General features: G+C 57.8%; 1 protein-coding gene across 7 annotated transcripts in view; it reads left to right on the top strand.

The window, feature by feature from the left end:
- The first annotated feature begins 4,924 nt into the window (after nucleotides 1–4,924).
- The window catches only part of TAFA3 (TAFA chemokine like family member 3), a 44,168-nt gene continuing 32,477 nt past the window's right edge, over nucleotides 4,925–16,615 (top strand). For all 7 annotated transcript variants that reach the window (XR_012642600.1, XR_012642599.1, XR_012642602.1 and 4 more), the window contains exon 1: nucleotides 4,925–5,055. The gene's annotated coding sequence lies outside the window, so the exon portion shown is untranslated. The remainder of the gene's footprint in view (nucleotides 5,056–16,615) is intronic.

A 16,615-nucleotide genomic window follows, 5' to 3' on the forward strand; every position in this document is an offset into this window, starting at 1 on the left:
AGGGGAGCCCTGTTCTGCGCACTCCGCCAGGCTGAGGGGAGCCCTGTTCTGTGCACTCCGCAGGCTCCTGAGCAGCGTTCCCTCTTACCCAGTCCCTCTGTGTGCAGACTGCTCTGAAGAGGTTTTGTTCCATGTGCTGAGGCATGTGTGGATGTGCACCAGCAGCAGACAGACAAACCCAGCTGTGGGCGCTCTGCTGACCAGCAGGGTGGCACTGGAGTCTCTCCGCCCTGAGCTGCTACACAAGTGCACGTCCTCCAGAGAACAGTCCTGACCCCTCCTGTAAAGGAGCAATCGTTCGGATTCTTCCTACGCCCTTCTTCTCCTAGGCACCCCCTCACCCTGGCTCTTTTCCTCTCACCTGCTGTGGTTGTTCTGGACGCCTGCAACAGGGCCAGTTCCCTCTGAAATGACCTCCTCTAGCCTTCAAGGGCCAGGGCCTGCTCCAGCCCGCTGGCCTGCTGCCCTGCCACCCCTCTCCACAAAACCAGGTGAAACACCCTCGTCCTCGCAGGTGTTACAAAATTTAAACCCAAACGGTCCTTTTCAGGAAATTGCTCTCAGCCCCCTTCTGTCTCCCTACCGCCCTTTTACTTCCTTTAGCAAAGGGTGGGGGAGGGAAACTCAGGAAAGAAAATGGAGCAGAAGCCCCTAAAAGCCTGGAATGGAACAACCCCACCATTTGCCAGGTCCCTTTGTCTCATGGCAAGACAGAGCATTTCACAGGCAACAGAACTCTTAAGTGCCTTCAAAAAGACAAAATCCCCCCCATCCATTTCCTCCGTGTGGCGCTGGAATGCGCCCCAGAGACCGAGTTCCCATTTCAGCTGGCAGGGTCCCTGCAGGTCAGGCCTGAAGCCTCTGGTGGTGCAGTGTGTCTGTAGGAGTGTGTGAAGAACAGAGGCTAGTGCTGTATTAGGTCAGTGGCAAAATAGAGAACGCCTGGGGCCAGCCGTGCCCACCAGGTGGAAGGAAAGGCTCTGTTTAAAAATAGATGCCTAAGGAATTAGCCTTTGTAAGGGTGACCATTTTATCCCATTTACTGCAGGCCTGTACATCATAAAAAGTCCCGCAAAGCGTTCATCATTTCCGACTGTTTGCAAAGCCCTGGGGGATGGAGGGTGAAGCTGAGGACGTTTCCTTCCAAGATGGAATGTGCTTTCTGCCAGACCCACCAGAGATTTTGGAGAATGACACTTTGGTGACCTCTAAGCCAATGCAAAGGTAAATTACACAGGTAGCGAAGAAACACACCAACGGGGGGATTTAAATCACCTCTTTGCAGCAGTGCATTAGTTGACTACACAGCTTTAGCGTGTAATGAGCGATATATTAATTTATAATTAGCGTAATACAGTAAAGCTCAGCAAATAGCTCTGTGCACTCTGGCTAATTCATCAACAGAAGAAGCAGCTTTTAATGGTTTCCAAGGTTCGCCTGTCTCTTGTAATTGGGAAGTCCAGAATTTAGTGTCATTTCTTTTAGGGGGTGATTTGACTGCAGTCATGTGTGTCTGCTCCCACTCCAGGGCAGGGCAGGGCAGGGCAGGAGAACTCTCTGAGCTGCAGTGAGTGTGTCATGGGCACTTCATGTGACCCCATTCGCCGTTTCTCACTGCCAGAGTTTGGCAGCCTCAAAGCCCTCGGGATTTCCCACAGCTTTGAGAATGTGCTACCCATTGATTTTAATCGGCCTAGCCATGTGATTAAGTATCTTGCGGAAACAAAGCCAGAGGGACTTGCGGAAACAAAGCCAGAGGGACTGGCATCTGACAGCTAGAGAGCTAAAGGAAAGATGCGGGATCATGACAGTTGCTGGGGTGTCTAGTCCAACTCAGGCGAAGAGGAAATTCTTTGCTCCAGGAAGAAGGGAAAAACAAACACAAACCAACCCAAACCATGGTAAAAAGTCGAATGCCTCGGCTCAGTTAAGTAACTGAGACGGAATGAAATTGGTGTGATGTCTCCCTGCCACCACATGGCTGAGAGCTGAAAATTAACCATTGTCCCATGAAGTGTCTGAGTTGTGAAGATTTCCTCGTTGAATAAAATGAGTCCAATTTAATTGGGGTTGGTGTGCAGTGGAAGGCTGTTTAGATAGGGTTTGCTATTGTTTGTTGGTATTCAGACTTTGTGACCTGGAAAGGGATAAGTTTGTGTTGACTTATTATCCTAGCAACAGATGCCTATTGCTGAGAGTTTTTCTTTCACCTGATCTGATGAATATAAATGGCAGCTTTCCTTTAGCTTCTGATTGATTTTGTTGTTGTTGTTGTTAAAACTCTATGATCTGGACAGTAACATGGTTGTGTCGACTGAACAGCTTATCAATGAGACTGGCCTATGGAGTTACAGGACTTTTCCCTTCATATTGACAAAGGTCTGGTTTGACATGTTGTTGGTTGTTTCAAATGGGGGGAGTAACGTCCTATACAGGGGTAATGAACTCCTTTTACTCAATGCCTGCCCCAGTGCCTGCTGACTCCAGGGGAATCTTTCTCCTGACTTCACTGCCTGCTGGGTGGGACCCTCTGGCAGTAGGGGAACTTCTTCTGCAAGCAGAGACCAATGCATCGCAAAACCCCTGGAGCCCTCCAGACCAGCTCTCACCAGCAGTGATGTGCTCCTAGAGTAGCATTAGTAATGCCTAAGAGACACTTATTACTCTGTGAACGAGAAGTCCTGTGGCACCTTATAGACTAACAGATATTTTGGAGCATAAGCTTTTGTGGGCAAAGACCCGCTTTGCCAGATGCATGAAAGCTTATGCTCCAAAATATCTGTTAGTCTATAAGATGCCGCAAGACTTCTCGTTGTTCTTGAAGCTACAGACTAACACGGCTACCTCTCTGATAATTACTACTCTGGACATCTAAGCTGTGTCTACACGTGCACGCTACTTCGAAGTAGCGGCACTAACTTCGAAATAGCGCCCGTCGCGGCTACACGCATCGGGCACTATTTCGAAGTTAACTTTGACGTTAGGCGGCGAGACGTCGAAGTCGCTAACCTCATGAGGGGATCGGAATAGCGCCCTACTTCGACGTTCAACGTCGAAGTAGGGACCGTGTAGACGATCCGCGTCCCGCAACGTCGAAATTGCCGGGTCCTCCATGGCGGCCATCAGCTGGGGGGTTGAGAGATGCTCTCTCTCCAGCCCCTGCGGGGCTCTATGGTCACCGTGGGCAGCAGCCCTTAGCCCAGGGCTTCTGGCTGCTGCTGCGGCAGCTGGGGATCCATGCCGCAGGCACAGGGTCTGCAACCAGTTGTCAGCTCTGTGTATCTTGTGTTGTTTAGTGCAACTGTGTCTGGGAGGGGCCCTTTAAGGGAGCGGCTTGCTGTTGAGTCCGCCCTGTGATCCTGTCTGCAGCTGTGCCTGGCACCCTTATTTCGATGTGTGCTACTTTGGCGTGTAGACGTTCCCTCACAGCGCCTATTTCGATGTGGTGCCGCGCAACGTCGAAGTTGAACATCGACGTTGCCAGCCCTGGAGGATGTGTAGACGTTATTCATCGAAATAGCCTATTTCGATGTTGCTACATCGAAATAAGCTATTTCGATGTTGGCTTCACGTGTAGACGTAGCCCTAGAGAGCTTGGCAATGAGATTAGGCTGCTGCCATTGAAATGTAGGGAGTGCCTCGGTCTCTTTGGTGTTTCCCATAACTGTTTTATCGGTCTGAATTTGAGACAGGCAGCAGGTAGCTGGTGCCCCTACCAGTGTGCGTGCACGGCAGGTTGAACTGGGCTGCCTATCCCGGGGAACACCCGCTGCGCTCATGCAGTACCGTCCCATGCCAGCGCCGTGAAATTGTCCCTCCAGGCTTTGGGAGCAAGCAGCTGTCTGGAGAGATCTGCTAGACCATGCTACATCCACGAGCCGATCAGGAGAGTGCAGTTCCTTCCTGTCACCTCATGGTACAGTACGCAGGAGGTGGGTCGAAGCCGCTGCTCCCGCCGCTGCCGTCACCGCTGTGAAGGCCAGGACTCTATTAGGGTTTAAAAAAGAGCTTGATAAATTTTTGCAGGTTAGGTCCATAAATGGCTATTAGCCAGGGATAAAGTATGGTGCCCCTAGCCTTCAGAACAAGGGCAGGAGATGGATGGCAGGAGATAAATCACTTGATCATTGTCTTCTGTTCTCCTTCTCTGGGGCACCTGGCATTGGCCACCGTCGGCAGATGGGATGCTGGGCTGGATGGACCTTTGGTCTGACCCAGTATGGCCATTCTTATGTTTCTTGCTTCCTGGAACCAGCTGCTGAAGTGTCTGGCAGAAGCAGAGCACAGAACTCTGCCGTGCCTGGCTATGGAAACACAAAGGGAGGCCCTCGTGCTGCAAATTGCTGCGGGCAGGGGGACCCGACCCAGCACCAGTACCAGAGTAACATAGCCCGGCTCTGAGCGAGGCTTTTCCTCCCCTGAGCTCAAAACACAGCCCCATCGGAGAGCTGGGGAAACTGAGGCCCAGAAGGGGCGGTGACTTGCCGAGGCCTCCCCCCCAGAAGCTGGAGTGGGACCAGATCCCAGGGCTTCTAAGTGCGGGGCGAACCACCTTTTTCCAACAGGCTCCACGTTCTCCCCTGCCATGGCGTCCCAGGGGGGCGGTGCCCAGCAGGTCGAAGGCCGGGGGTAGAGAGGCCTGAGCACAGCACAGGGGACGGGCTTCCCCGGAGCGGGAGGGGCGCCCTGAGACCTCACAACTCCCCCCGCGCGCCCTGGTCAAGCCGCGGCCCGGCCCAGGCGGAGAGTCACAGTCCTGCGCGGCCCGGGCCGCGGCTACGAGCGGGGGCTGCCGGGTGCCGCACCAGGGCGGCCCCTCCGCGGGTTCCCCGCACCCTGCCGGGGCGGGGACCGGCGCCGGGCAGGCGGGCGCTAGGGGTCGCTGCGCCCCTTCGCAGCGCCCGGCTCCGACCGGCCAGCGGCCCCCGAGGAGGCTGCGGCGGGCGAGCCCTGCCGGAGCGGAGCGGAGCGGAGCGAGCGCAGCCCCAGACGCGGCGCCTCCCGGCCGAGCGCAGCAGGGAGCGGCGAGCCAGGCCCGCCGGGCGGGAGCCACAGGTGGGTACGCGGGGCCGGGCGGGGCGCGGAGAGCGGCCCCGAACTTACTTCCGCGGGGCGGCCCGGGCCGGGGACCCCGCAGCCCTTCCGGCGCCGGCGCCGGGCTCGGCGCGGGGAACAGGGGCCTCCGGCGGGTCGCGGCGCCGCTGCCCGGCTTTGACGGGCGGCCTGGCGAGGCGAGGCGAGGCGACGCGTGGCCCGGGGGCGGGACGGGACGGGGCGGGCCGCCCTGGCGAGGTCCCTCCCGGTTCTCTGCTCCGCTTCTCCCGCCGGGCTCCCGTCCCCTGCCCCGAGCGCCCCGCGGTGCCCCCGGCGCCTGGTCGCTGCGCTCCCCGCAGAGGGCCGAGGCGAGGGCGAGCCGTAGCACTGGTGCTGGGCGCGGCGGGGAGGCGGCCTGCGGGAGCCGCTCGCAGCTGCGTCTCGGAGCAGCCCAAAGCGGCCGACTCGCGGGCGGGAGAAGGGCCGGGGCCGGCCCAGGCAGCAGACTGACTCCGCGAGGCCCTGCCGGCCGCGCCTGCGGCTGCCTGCGCGCTTCGGGAGGTGCGGCCGCGCCGTCGCCCAGCGGGGGTGTGAGCCCCGCTCTGCGGAGCCGCGGGGTTTCCCTGCCCCATGGCCGGCTGCCCGGGGCGAGAGCAGAGCCTCCCAGGAGCAGCGGGGCCTGGAGAGTTCCAGCCAGGCTGTTGCTCAGCAGCGGCACTCGCGGAGGCGTTGGCTGAACTGGCTGGCTCCGGACCAGCAAAGAAGCAAACGTTGCCTGCTGTCACTGCACCAGGCGCACAACACTGGGAGAGCAGCCCTCTGGCCCCAGCTCAGCTCCTGGCTTCATGCCAGGCACCTTGGAGCACCTGCCTCTCGCACCTCAGTTTCCCCGGCTGTAAAATGGAGTTAATGATGCCGACCTCCCCGGAGAGTGCCCTGTGCCGCCTGAATGCTCAGCCACTGGAGGTTTTCCTTCTCAGAAGGAAAACACAGACACACCTATGACCCCACTGGGCACAACGTGTTCCCGACAGCAGGGGGCCAGGCAGCAGTTAAGACCCAAGGTGGGTTTGGTTCTAACTTAGCCTCTTTTCTCTGCACACATTCCAGTGGCTTAGTGGAGCCACACCTGAGTTACGCCAGGTCAGAGCTGGGTACCTCGAGCCTCTGTCCTGTCCTGCTGACTTGCGGGAGGAGGAAAGCAGCAGAAGGGGATGGAGCTGTTCTTGGGCAAGGCAGGAGAACTTGTCTCCTCTGCCTGGCTCCTTAGTGCCCTGGGAATGTTTCCCAGTGGGGCCTATCTTCTAGGAAGGGGGAAGGTGCCAGCCAGGAGTGTGCCCATTTCAAGAGATGGAAGTGGGGTCCCATGCCTGGGCACTGGCCTGGCAGAGGGGAGAGGAGAGGAGGAGTTACTCTCTTGCATAATTCAAGCTGATTGGCCATCACTGGAGAGTGGCACAGAGCTATTCAAGAGACGCTCCCTTGCAGCACTACACGCGGGCTGTGGGAGAGCTGGTCCCTGCCAGCAACATGTGGCAGCCCCTGGGACAGCCACATTAGCTGTCAGGTCTCAGGACCAATTTAGCTGCCGTTAACCTTGGGTTTCAACCCCCTGCTGAGCTGCTTCTCTCCGTTGCTGGAGGAGTCAGAGGCTAGAGCTGTCAATAGCACTGACCTTCAAAAGGCCGGCAGCGCCTGGGAGAGCAGGGAGTGGCTGAGCGCCAGAGTCAGTCCCAACACTTGGGCTGAACTCTGGCGAGAGGCTCTGCCTGGGCTGAGAGAAACTGGAGCCAATGCTGAGGGAAGGAAGCCAGACTGGAGAGGGAAGGAGAGACCCTCTCTTAGGCAGCTGCTTTCACTGCTGCTGCTTTGCCCTCTGGCCAGGCTATGTCTCTGGGCCTTGCTGGAGCCTGCCCTGCAGAAGTCTGAAGCTTCCTCTGTCTCTCACAACGTGTAATTAGACTGTGGAGCTCATTGCCACAGGACCCAGCTGGAGTGTGTCCAGATTCAAAGGTGGGTGGGACATTGGTACAGCTCACAGGACTATCCAGAGCTAATTCTACACTGCAAAGGACAGAAACCCACTGCTCAGGGCTTAGGTCAGAGCCCTACTCTCGGGGCCTTTGCTGGCTGTGAGGGTTCTTGCCCCACCTCTGAACCATCAGTGCCATTGTTGGAGATAGGACAGGGGCCTAGGTGGACTTTGGGTGTGGTCCATTCTGGCAAGTCCTGTGTTCTCTGCTTTCCCTGGCACCCCAGCTCCATAGACACGTCCCCTAGCCCCACCCTGTCACTGAGGCTTTTCCAATGTGTCTCCCTTGGAGGACCAAGAGAAAGGAACCAAGAGTCTGAAAAGGAGCAGGGGAGAGGTGCTGACAGCTGGAGAGACAAAGGGAGTGCAGCGCATGCGACGGCCGAAGCCAGCTGTGTGCCTGACGTTACCATGCAAGAAGCAAAAGGGTTGGCCAGGCACCTTGTGAGTGGGAAGACAAGCTAGCACCAGGAGCCACTTTGCCCAAAAAGCTTCAGGCATTAAAGGGAGGTGGAGTGAGGCTGTCCCTTGTTGAGACACCCAGTGCGGCGTGTGACTGCTCAGTGGTGCTCCCAAAACCAGAGGCGAGCACAAAGGCGAGGGTTGTATGAGCTTAACTCCCATCCCTTTCTGCGGTGGGTTTGCCCGTTGTGTTCCACTTTTTTCAGAAGTGGCTGTGGACTCATCAGTTTCACCAGAGGTTACGGTCCCTCCAAACCCTGCATGCCTTCTCACGCGTCAGCTCTGTGCTGTTGCATGTTGAGCTGCAGACAGCCGACCAGTGACTCGCGCTGGCCTTGAGTAACAATCATGAGACAGTTTGGGTTAACGTTCAGTTTCTCCTCCTCTCGCCTGTGCCCCCCCATTTGGGTAATAAACTGTGTTATCCCTGCAGAGCGGTGGCACTGTTGGGCCTTCCTGACCCACCCAGAATGTTGCAAACCCACCACCGTGCTCACAGAGTCAGGAACTGCAAAGAGCTGGCCAGGCTGCTGGGCCCAGCGTGCACAGCAGGTTGTGATGTGGTATTGTTTCAGAGCCCTGGCCTTCTCTTATTTGCATTGAAAACCTTGTGCCTAATTTCTATTCCCCTAGCCCCTCTCTGGTTTCCCATGGAATATTGCTGCATATAATTACCCTGTTCTCACAAACCTGTGCACTCAAGGTGCCAGCCTTCCAAACCTCAGAGCTTAATTCATTGTGACAGAAAGTCCCTCATTAGCACTGCTGGGCATCAGACAGCATTCCAAACAGCATTACCGCTGGCGCAGTCCCAGCCAGAGGGAGGTTCAGCATGTTCAGTGCTGTGGTGACAACAGTAACAGTAAAACCAGGCTCTAGATTTCAGACTTTATCATTGGTGAAAATGAAATCAACCCCTTACTGCTGAGATCATAATTTCCATCGCTGCTGGCAATGAGCCTCTGCTAACTCTCCTCAGCATTTCATTGCTCGCTGCTCTGTACCTTACTTAATGAATGCGATGAAAGATTAAACACAACAGCAGCGATGACTCTGGCAGACTTGGGGCTGACGAGGACAGGCCCAGGATGGCCCGTGGTAAAAACACACTCTTCCATTCTGGCTGTTAGCCAGAGGTGCATGGAGTTGGACCAGTTTTAGAGGGGCCTTGGTGCAGCTCTCCTGGGGAATCAAATGGGTGGTGGGGCTGATGGGATGAACTGGTGAAAAGTGAACCCTGAGACAAAGGGAGGAATAAGCCCTGGATGCACTGAGGCTCTCTGCAGTGTTCCCGTCAGTCGCCTTTTGGCAGTGGGGCTGATGGAAGCCTATGGTGTCACAACTGGCATTGTCATGCGTCACGTTGGGCCCTGGGTGGTCAGGGCTGCCTCCCTTGCTGGTTTAGGCATTTTTCTAGGTTCCCCTGAGCTCTGGCAGGGGAAACCAGCCAGCCAGTTCCCACCTGGCTGCTGTCTTCCCCTGGGCGGTGGTGGGGATAGGTGGGGTACATCTTCACCATCGGTCACAGAAATCAAAGATGCCAAAAAACCCCCCAAATCTTGATAAGCTGCTGAGCAGGTAGCTGGGACAGGTACTGCTGTGGCTCCATGTTTCTCCCCTTTGAAAGCTGGCTTAGCTCTGGAGAAAGGGCTGCGTGGCTGACCCTCAGGGACTGCTGGCACGTTCTCCTCTCTGGCACAGTTTGTTTGTCTGGCTGTCTTTGGCGGGCGCATTCCCAGAGCCGTTGGGCACCTTTAGATGTAGAACAGGCTGAGAAATGGCTTTTTCACACCTTGGGAAACTTAGATGTTTCCAAATGACTTCCTGGTCAGAAGCAGAACAAAACCAGCCTCCCTATGGAAAATGCTGAGAAGTTGCCAGCCAGGAATGTCCGGCTGGAATTGTAGCACCAGTTTCAAGCAAAGGAAATGATTTGTCCTGTCAGAGCAATGGCCTGTATGTCAGAGTGACATTTTGGAATGAAAAATGTCATTTTGTTTCCAATTCTCCACCTCCGACAGAGGTTGTGTCTCCCATTGGCAGCAATCAGAAGATTGTGCTGGATTCAGCATTTCCCCATGGAAGAAGGTGAACTCTACAGTGAATTCTTCTTAGTAGGTACAGATTTAGTGTAGAACTATGTGGAGCAGCACCTGTGAGGCTTATCAGTGCAGGCATGCCCGGCTCAGAGGGCTGGATTGTACCACTGCTTTGCCTTTTGTAGCACATGGTGTTTTGGATTCCTTGCAGTCATTGTAGCACCAGGGACAGCGCTCGGTACCGAGTACATTTCCCTGTGGTTCCCGTTGCAGCAGGGACAGCGCTCGGTACACGGTGCATTTCCCTGCGGTTTCCATTGCAGCAGGGACAGCGCTCGGTACCCGGTGCATTTCCCTGCGGTTCCCATTGCAGCAGGGACAGCGCTCGGTACCCGGTGCATTTCCCTGCGGCTCCCGTAGGAGCAGGGACAGCGCTCGGTACATGGTGCATTTCCCTGTGGTTCCCGTAGCAGCAGGGACAGCGCTCCGTACATGGTGCATTTCCCTGTGGTTCCCGTAGCAGCGGGGACAGCGCTCACGAGCCAGGTGCAGCCTTCAGCTCTGCCAGGACCACACAAGAAGATTCCTGCTCAGTGTAGCATGGCTGAGGAAGTGTTACTGATAACAGTGCAATGTATTTATACCCTGGTAGCTCTGCCAAACAGCTCAGCTGTCCTCAGGTTGCACTGCTGCTCCCTGTCAGCTGGCTGTTGATGGCACTCTCACTCTGTGGGTGAGCCCGTGCCTTTGAGAAGGTGGGTGCTCTAGTGCTGAGCCAGCCTTGAATTCCACAGCTGCCGAGTCCCTCCCAGGGACTGATGCCCCCACGTCATCTTGCTGGGCTTGGTCATTGTTGTTGGTGTCAGATCCCCTTTATGCAGGCGCTGCCCAGGCCCAGGGTGGCAGAAGATTGGATCCATGTTTCTAGAGTCCTGGTTCAGTGTGGGAACCACAAAGAGGCTCTTCCTCCCTCTGCCTGGTTGCACTTGGAACTGGCTGTGTGCAGGGCATCCAGGGGCAATGTATCTGGCACCTAACCCCAGCTCCCTCCGCCTTGTGGCCAAGGGTTCACACCCATTCAGCTCAGCTGTAGGCCATTCCCAAGGCATTGTCTGCTCACTCACTGCTACCAGTCTCAGTTGGAACATGCCAGGTCGTGCTCTCCTCGTGCTCGTGGGGGTGGCCCCTTGGTTCCCTCCCTGCCTTCTGAGCTGTGCCATCGGTGGACAAAGGCTGAATGCTGGGGTGGAGCTAAAAGATTTGCTGAGGCTCATCCTGCCTGGGTTGTGCGTTTTCCAGCTGGGTGGCTCTGAAGCATTACTGCTCTGATTCCCAGCAACTGAGATCTGTGGGGAGGCCCCCCACCAGCTGCCACAGCTGCCAGGAGAAGGGCTTCAGGCCACTCCCCTGGAAATCTGCAAATGCCCCTCCCAGCGCTGCTCTGCAGGGGTCACAGCTTCTCCCACGGGAGCCAAGTATCAGAGGGGTAGCCGTGTTAGTCTGGATCTGCAAAAGCAACGAGGGGTCCTGTGGCACCTTATAGACTAACAGAAACGTATGAGCATCAGCTCTCGTGGGCAAAGACCCACTTCGTCAGATGCAGAAAGCTGATGCTCATACATTTCTGTTAGTCTATAAGGTGCCACAGGACCCCTTGTTGCTCTGCCACGGGAATGGCAGCTCAGGCTCTACCAATCCTAGAGCAGTGATTCTTCCCCCTGGGCTCCGCCGGCTGTCTCTCAGTCTCCCAACGGGGGCCTGCTCCTCCATTCCACATTCCCTAGGGGCTCCCCAAAGGAAAAAGGGGAACCCCTGCCCGAGGGAGCCGGGGTCACCTGCCCCGAAAGCTCAGACTGTGCGGGGGATGCAGGAGTCTGAGGCCTGGGGAATCGCCATGCTTGGAGCAAAGAGAAGATGACTCCCCAGTACCCACCTTACATGGGACGCTGGGGAGTCTGACGTGCGCAGCTCCCATACACACCTGTCTGGTTGGCTGTCTGCCCACCTCGGGCACCAGCCGTTGCTGTGGGTGCTCCCTTTTGGCAGTGTTGTTCCAGGCTTGGAGCGGGTGCCTCCTAGTCCCTGGTGCACACTGCCCTCCAGGAACAGCACGTCAGGCACTGGGATTGCGGGAGCGGTGGGCTGGGCTCAGTTTCAGGACTCGTTCTGTCACACAGAGATCTGTCATGCAGGTGGGGGAAGTTCAGGACACTGCTCCTATTGAAGACGGAGCTGGGGCTTGAGGGAGGCCAGTTGATGATGGTCTGTGTGCGTGCGCCAGGCGCTCCTGGGCCTTGTGGCAGGAGGACGCTTGCTCCAATACTTGCTGCTGCCCGACTCTTGCCCGCCCCACCCTTGCCGGGGAGTGAGCAACACTGCTGCGTATGCAGATGACGTTGCTGGAGTAATTTATTCACTTCCCACCTTTCTCTGACTTCCGCAAGGACAGAGGTTGGCATTTAAATTGCCTTGGAGGCTCTGAAACATCTGGCGGTGCTTGCCTGGCCTTCAGCAGCTGGCTGGGGGATGCGGTGCTGAGGAGCTTGGCCCAGCTGCCATTTGGAAGCCACGCGTGCCAGCTTCACCCAGTGTCAGTGAGCCCCCCTCATGGGAATGGGCCAGGGCAGTGCAGCCCAGCCATACACAGGGCTCCTAGCACACAGAGCGGGCTGGGTCCAGGGCACTTTGCCACCTGGATGCACACCCAGGAGTCTGTATCACACTCACCCCACATAGGCAATGTCACCTGTGCAGCCACAGGGCCTGGTCTCCTCCTTGTGATGGCCTTTGGTGGGTCCCGCCCGAGAGCCGCTACAGCGAACATCTGCTCTCCCAGGGCAGTCGGGGCAGCTTTCCACACCTCGGTGTGTCCGGGGCAGGGGCGGTATGGTCTGGCTGTGGGTCACATCCTGATGGGAACTTCAGGTGCTTGCCCTTTCATTGCCCACAGGCTCCCTCCTGTGTGTCTCTGAGATGTGTTTCTTTGTGGCAGCATCACAGGGCAAGTCCTCCTTCTGCGACAGACGGCATGCCCTGCTCACACGCCTCCTGCTCTCACCGAACTGGCCCCATGGAATAAGCTGAAAGGTCGGCGCTTGTTGGGCTGGAAGCTGAGCTTGCCAGGAAGCCAGTTGGGATGCTGGGGGCTACTCGCATACCGAGCGTGAAGCATGTGTCTAAGCACCTTGCTGGATCAGGGCCTAGGCGATGTGATGTGTGAGCAAAGTGGGGGTGGCTGGCAGCTCGCTGGGGGTGGCTGGTCTTCCTCCAGCAGGACACACCTCAGTGACAAGGGAACCACCTGGCTCTAGTGGATGTCCTACCAAGCTGTAAAAGCAAGACAGCCTTCCAACCCAGAACCTGGAATGGCCGGCCAGGAAGTGCCTGTGATTGCTGGGGTCCCGAGCGGTGCGTGAGGCCCTGCCCCCTGTCCTGTCGGGGGAAGAGGAGAAGAGAGCAACAGGGACAGCCATCAGTGTGTGCTGCCCCCTTCTCAGAAGGAGAGGTGCTCCCACCCGACCCCTGAGGTGGGTCCCTGGGCAGCAGCAGGTTAATGAAGTGGTGGTGCGGGTCAGCTCCTCAGACGAGCTGCACTGCACACTGTCAACCATGCTTCCTCAGGGGCTGCCCAAGTGCCTGTGGTCTGCTGGGCAGCAGCTCACGCCCCAGGGCTGCTGGCAGGGGAGTCCCTGTAGAGAGGGGCAGGGTGCTTTGCTAACGCCCCTGGGAGAGACTGGTACGCGCTGTTAGCCCTCACTGCAGGTGGAGCTGCTGCTGCCATCATGCGCTGTACCAGGCCCAGGTCTCTGGGGCCGTTGTCCCCTGCCTTAGTGGTGGGTTGGTGGCTGTGGCTCTCGTTTTCAGTAGCCAGCGCTGCTCTATCTCTCCTCTGCAGTTCCTGACCTGCTGACGACGGGCACTTGCGGGAACGGCCCAGAGGGAAGGCTCCAGCCAAGCGCAGTGCAGGAGAGGAGATGCAGCCGCTTGCTGGGAGAGCCAAGCGGCTTCCAGGCTGCAGGCTGGTGTGAATCCAAGCCCAGCTCCTCCCATGCTGGGCGGGGTGGGTTCCATCCTCAGGGAGCACATCTCAGCATGCCCCAGAGAGCATGAGCCGCAGGGCAGCACCTCAGCCTGATGCTCCTTACCAGACTCCCGGCACCCTAGGAGACTAGAGTTGGGAGACAGCTCAGGTCCTCTCGTCCAACCCCACTCACCTCAGGCAGGAACGGAGCTGCGTTGCCTCCCATTGTGTGTGCAGCCCCCAGCTGTAACTTTGCTCCTGGGAGAGAGGAAGTGATTTGGCTTTTCCTGTGGCTCCATAGCTCTGCCGGGCAGGCTCAGGGCACTGCCAACGCCTTCAGGGTCACCGTCTCCCCTCTTCTGAGTCAGCAGGTCTCTCTCAGCCCGCTCCCAGGTGGCACCTGGTGCTGTTCTCTGGCCTGATGACAGCTGCCCGCGGCTCCCTGCAGGCTCCAGGCCGGTGCAGTGGGTGACCGTTCAGTGCCCAGCCAGGTGCGTGGAGGGGTGAGCAGCATGCTGTGCCTTGGGGTCTGTCAGTGGGGCAGTGGGGTGCTGGACCCTGGAAGGCAGAGCTGTGCTGCTCTCTGGGCGTTAACCCCCTGTGTCCCGTCCAATGGGGTGCTGAGTGGGGCACAGCCTGGGTGTGCGAGTCGAGCAGAGGGGAAGGAAAGAAACCAGCTCCTTGCCCCTCGCCTGCCCTGCTGGCGTGCTGTTCGGAAGGCCTGGCTCCTAAATACTCACCTGTGCTCTGCAAGCCGCTCACTAGCCAGCACAGGGAGCGACAGCCAGGCAGCTGCAGGGAGGCTGGCATGGACACAGGATGCAGGATAATCCCTGTCAGAGCAAGCACCCGGCAAGGGCTCTGCAAAGGGAGGTGGGGCCAAGTGTGACAAGTCTGACTGAAGAGACACCCCTCTTCTCCTCCTGCCCCAGCCGTTCCTGTCCAGCGCTGCCCAGGCTGGGGCCATGCCGGGCCATCCTGTCGTGCCCTGTCCTGGGCAGTGCCCTTCTCTGGTCTGCTCCTAGCTGGATGGGTCTTGGAGGCGTAAGGCTCGAAGAGACCGTTACGGTTATCTGATCCGACCTCCTGCATAGCCCAGGCTAGGGAATTCCACACCCCAGTCCCTCCCTGGACCCCAGTGACTTCTGAGGGGTTAACAGCCCGTCAGAGCGAGACAGGGAAATCTGGTCCGAGCAGTGGAGAGCCTGCTGCAGCCCTGGGGGGATTCCTCCCCACTAACCACCCCGTGCCGGAGTTCTGCCAGGTGCTGATGTCCTGGGCACATCTTGCTCTTCCGGGCTATCTCATGGCACACAGCACTGGCCTGGCCTTTCCTACCTGGGACCAGGCAGTGCTAACACTAGAGGGGCAGGAGGCCAGCCCAGCTGATCCCAATTGTCCTGCAAGCCGCCGCACCTCCACTTTGTGTTCAGCCTGGCTGGATAGACTGGCCCCGGCTGCCAGTCCCATCAGAGGCCCCTTCCCCCACCCCTGGGGCAAATTCCCATGAAGTTCCCAGAGCTGATTTCTCCTTTAACCCCAGCGTTTCCCCAGCTCAGTCGAGCTCACTTTCCAGCCCATGAATTATTCCCTGCGCGCGACATTCAGCCGCCTTTCATTTCACCCTTTCCCGAGGCAGCTGCAGTCTGGCTCATAAATATTTTCTCTGGCTGCATGCACAGTGCGGCGGCGATGGACTAATCCAAGCGGGAGATGACGGCGGCGGCGGCAGCGGCTCTGGGAGTGGCTGAGGTGTGCATTACCAGCCTGGCTCACGTTACGGAGAGCAGCGCTGGGCTCCCGCCGAACCCCCGGCTGATCGGAGAGCACTGCCGTGTGCTGCAGGATATGTGATAACCAGGGGAACTACCCTGGGGAAGGGCAGAGGTGGCAGATAGGCCCTCAAGTGTTTGGGATTTGGGGCAAGAAGGGATTTTGCTAGGACCTGTCTGATGGTCGCTCCAGAGAACCGTCCCCAGCTTTTGTGTGGCTCTGTGGGGGGAAGTTGCCTCTCTCAGTACCCTGTTAGTTCCTTGTGCTGCTCCCTTGGTGTTAGGCCTGGCTGGAATCGTTGGCCTGTGAAAAGGGACTGACCCGGCTCACATCTGTGCTGGAGGCGCCGGCGGGATGGGAGCGTGGTCAGGCATGCCCAGGCTAGCATGGGAACAGTGGTGGTGCCTGGAGTAGGGTTGGGACCATCACTTGGCTTCGGAGTGGAGCAGGGTTTCATCCCTTGCCCAGCTCCAGGGTCTGTTCCCCTCCTCTACTGGCTGTGTGTTGTGACGGGCATTGCTAGCGGGGCGGGCAGTGACTCAGCCTCCTGTCTTAGGAAGTATTTGCAGGCCTCTGAATTAGGGCTTGGCTTTAAATATGCTTTAATGAGATGACCTCAGACAAGTGGCGGGAAGGGAGTGGAGACTGCTGAAAATCAGAGGGAAAGGGAGCTGCTCTTGAGAGCTCTGCCAGCATCCAGAGCGGCACATTTCCTTGGCTGTCCGGGGGCTCATCCTTGTGATTGGCTGGCCTGCTTCCTGCATCCGGGTGGGATTACAGCCACTTTGTCTTGTGCCTATAACTGGGCTTCTGTGTCAGGCCGAGCAGAGGGGAGGAAGGAACACGCCTTAGCCACCAGTGTCAATCTCCAGCTGATCAGGCAGGCGTGCCATGGATCAGCGGCATCTGCTTCTGCTCCTGGCCTGCAGACAGCGCCATGGGTGTGAGGGTGTGGCTGTCCCATGCTGGAGTGCGGCTCTGCTTCCCTGCGCTCTGCAGCTTGGCAGAAGCCAGAGTGCTGTGTGTGTCAGGGTGGAGTGCAGTGTTCCCGAGAGCCGCGCCAGGGGCCAGGAGGCCAGGCATGGGGAAATCCTGAAAGCTGGCAGCTAAACCTGTCTTACCTGCCTGCTGAACAACACCTGGTTGTGGGAACTGGCTGCATGTGCCATTTGAAATCGGGGCTGCGGCTGAGGGGACCAATTGATCCCCATTGCTTTCCCCCATTCTTTGCAGATACCTGGACACTCTCCAGGC

The sequence above is a fragment of the Carettochelys insculpta genome, chromosome 26 (assembly GCF_033958435.1).
Source record: "Carettochelys insculpta isolate YL-2023 chromosome 26, ASM3395843v1, whole genome shotgun sequence".
In the NCBI taxonomy this organism is placed as follows: Eukaryota; Metazoa; Chordata; order Testudines; family Carettochelyidae; genus Carettochelys; species Carettochelys insculpta.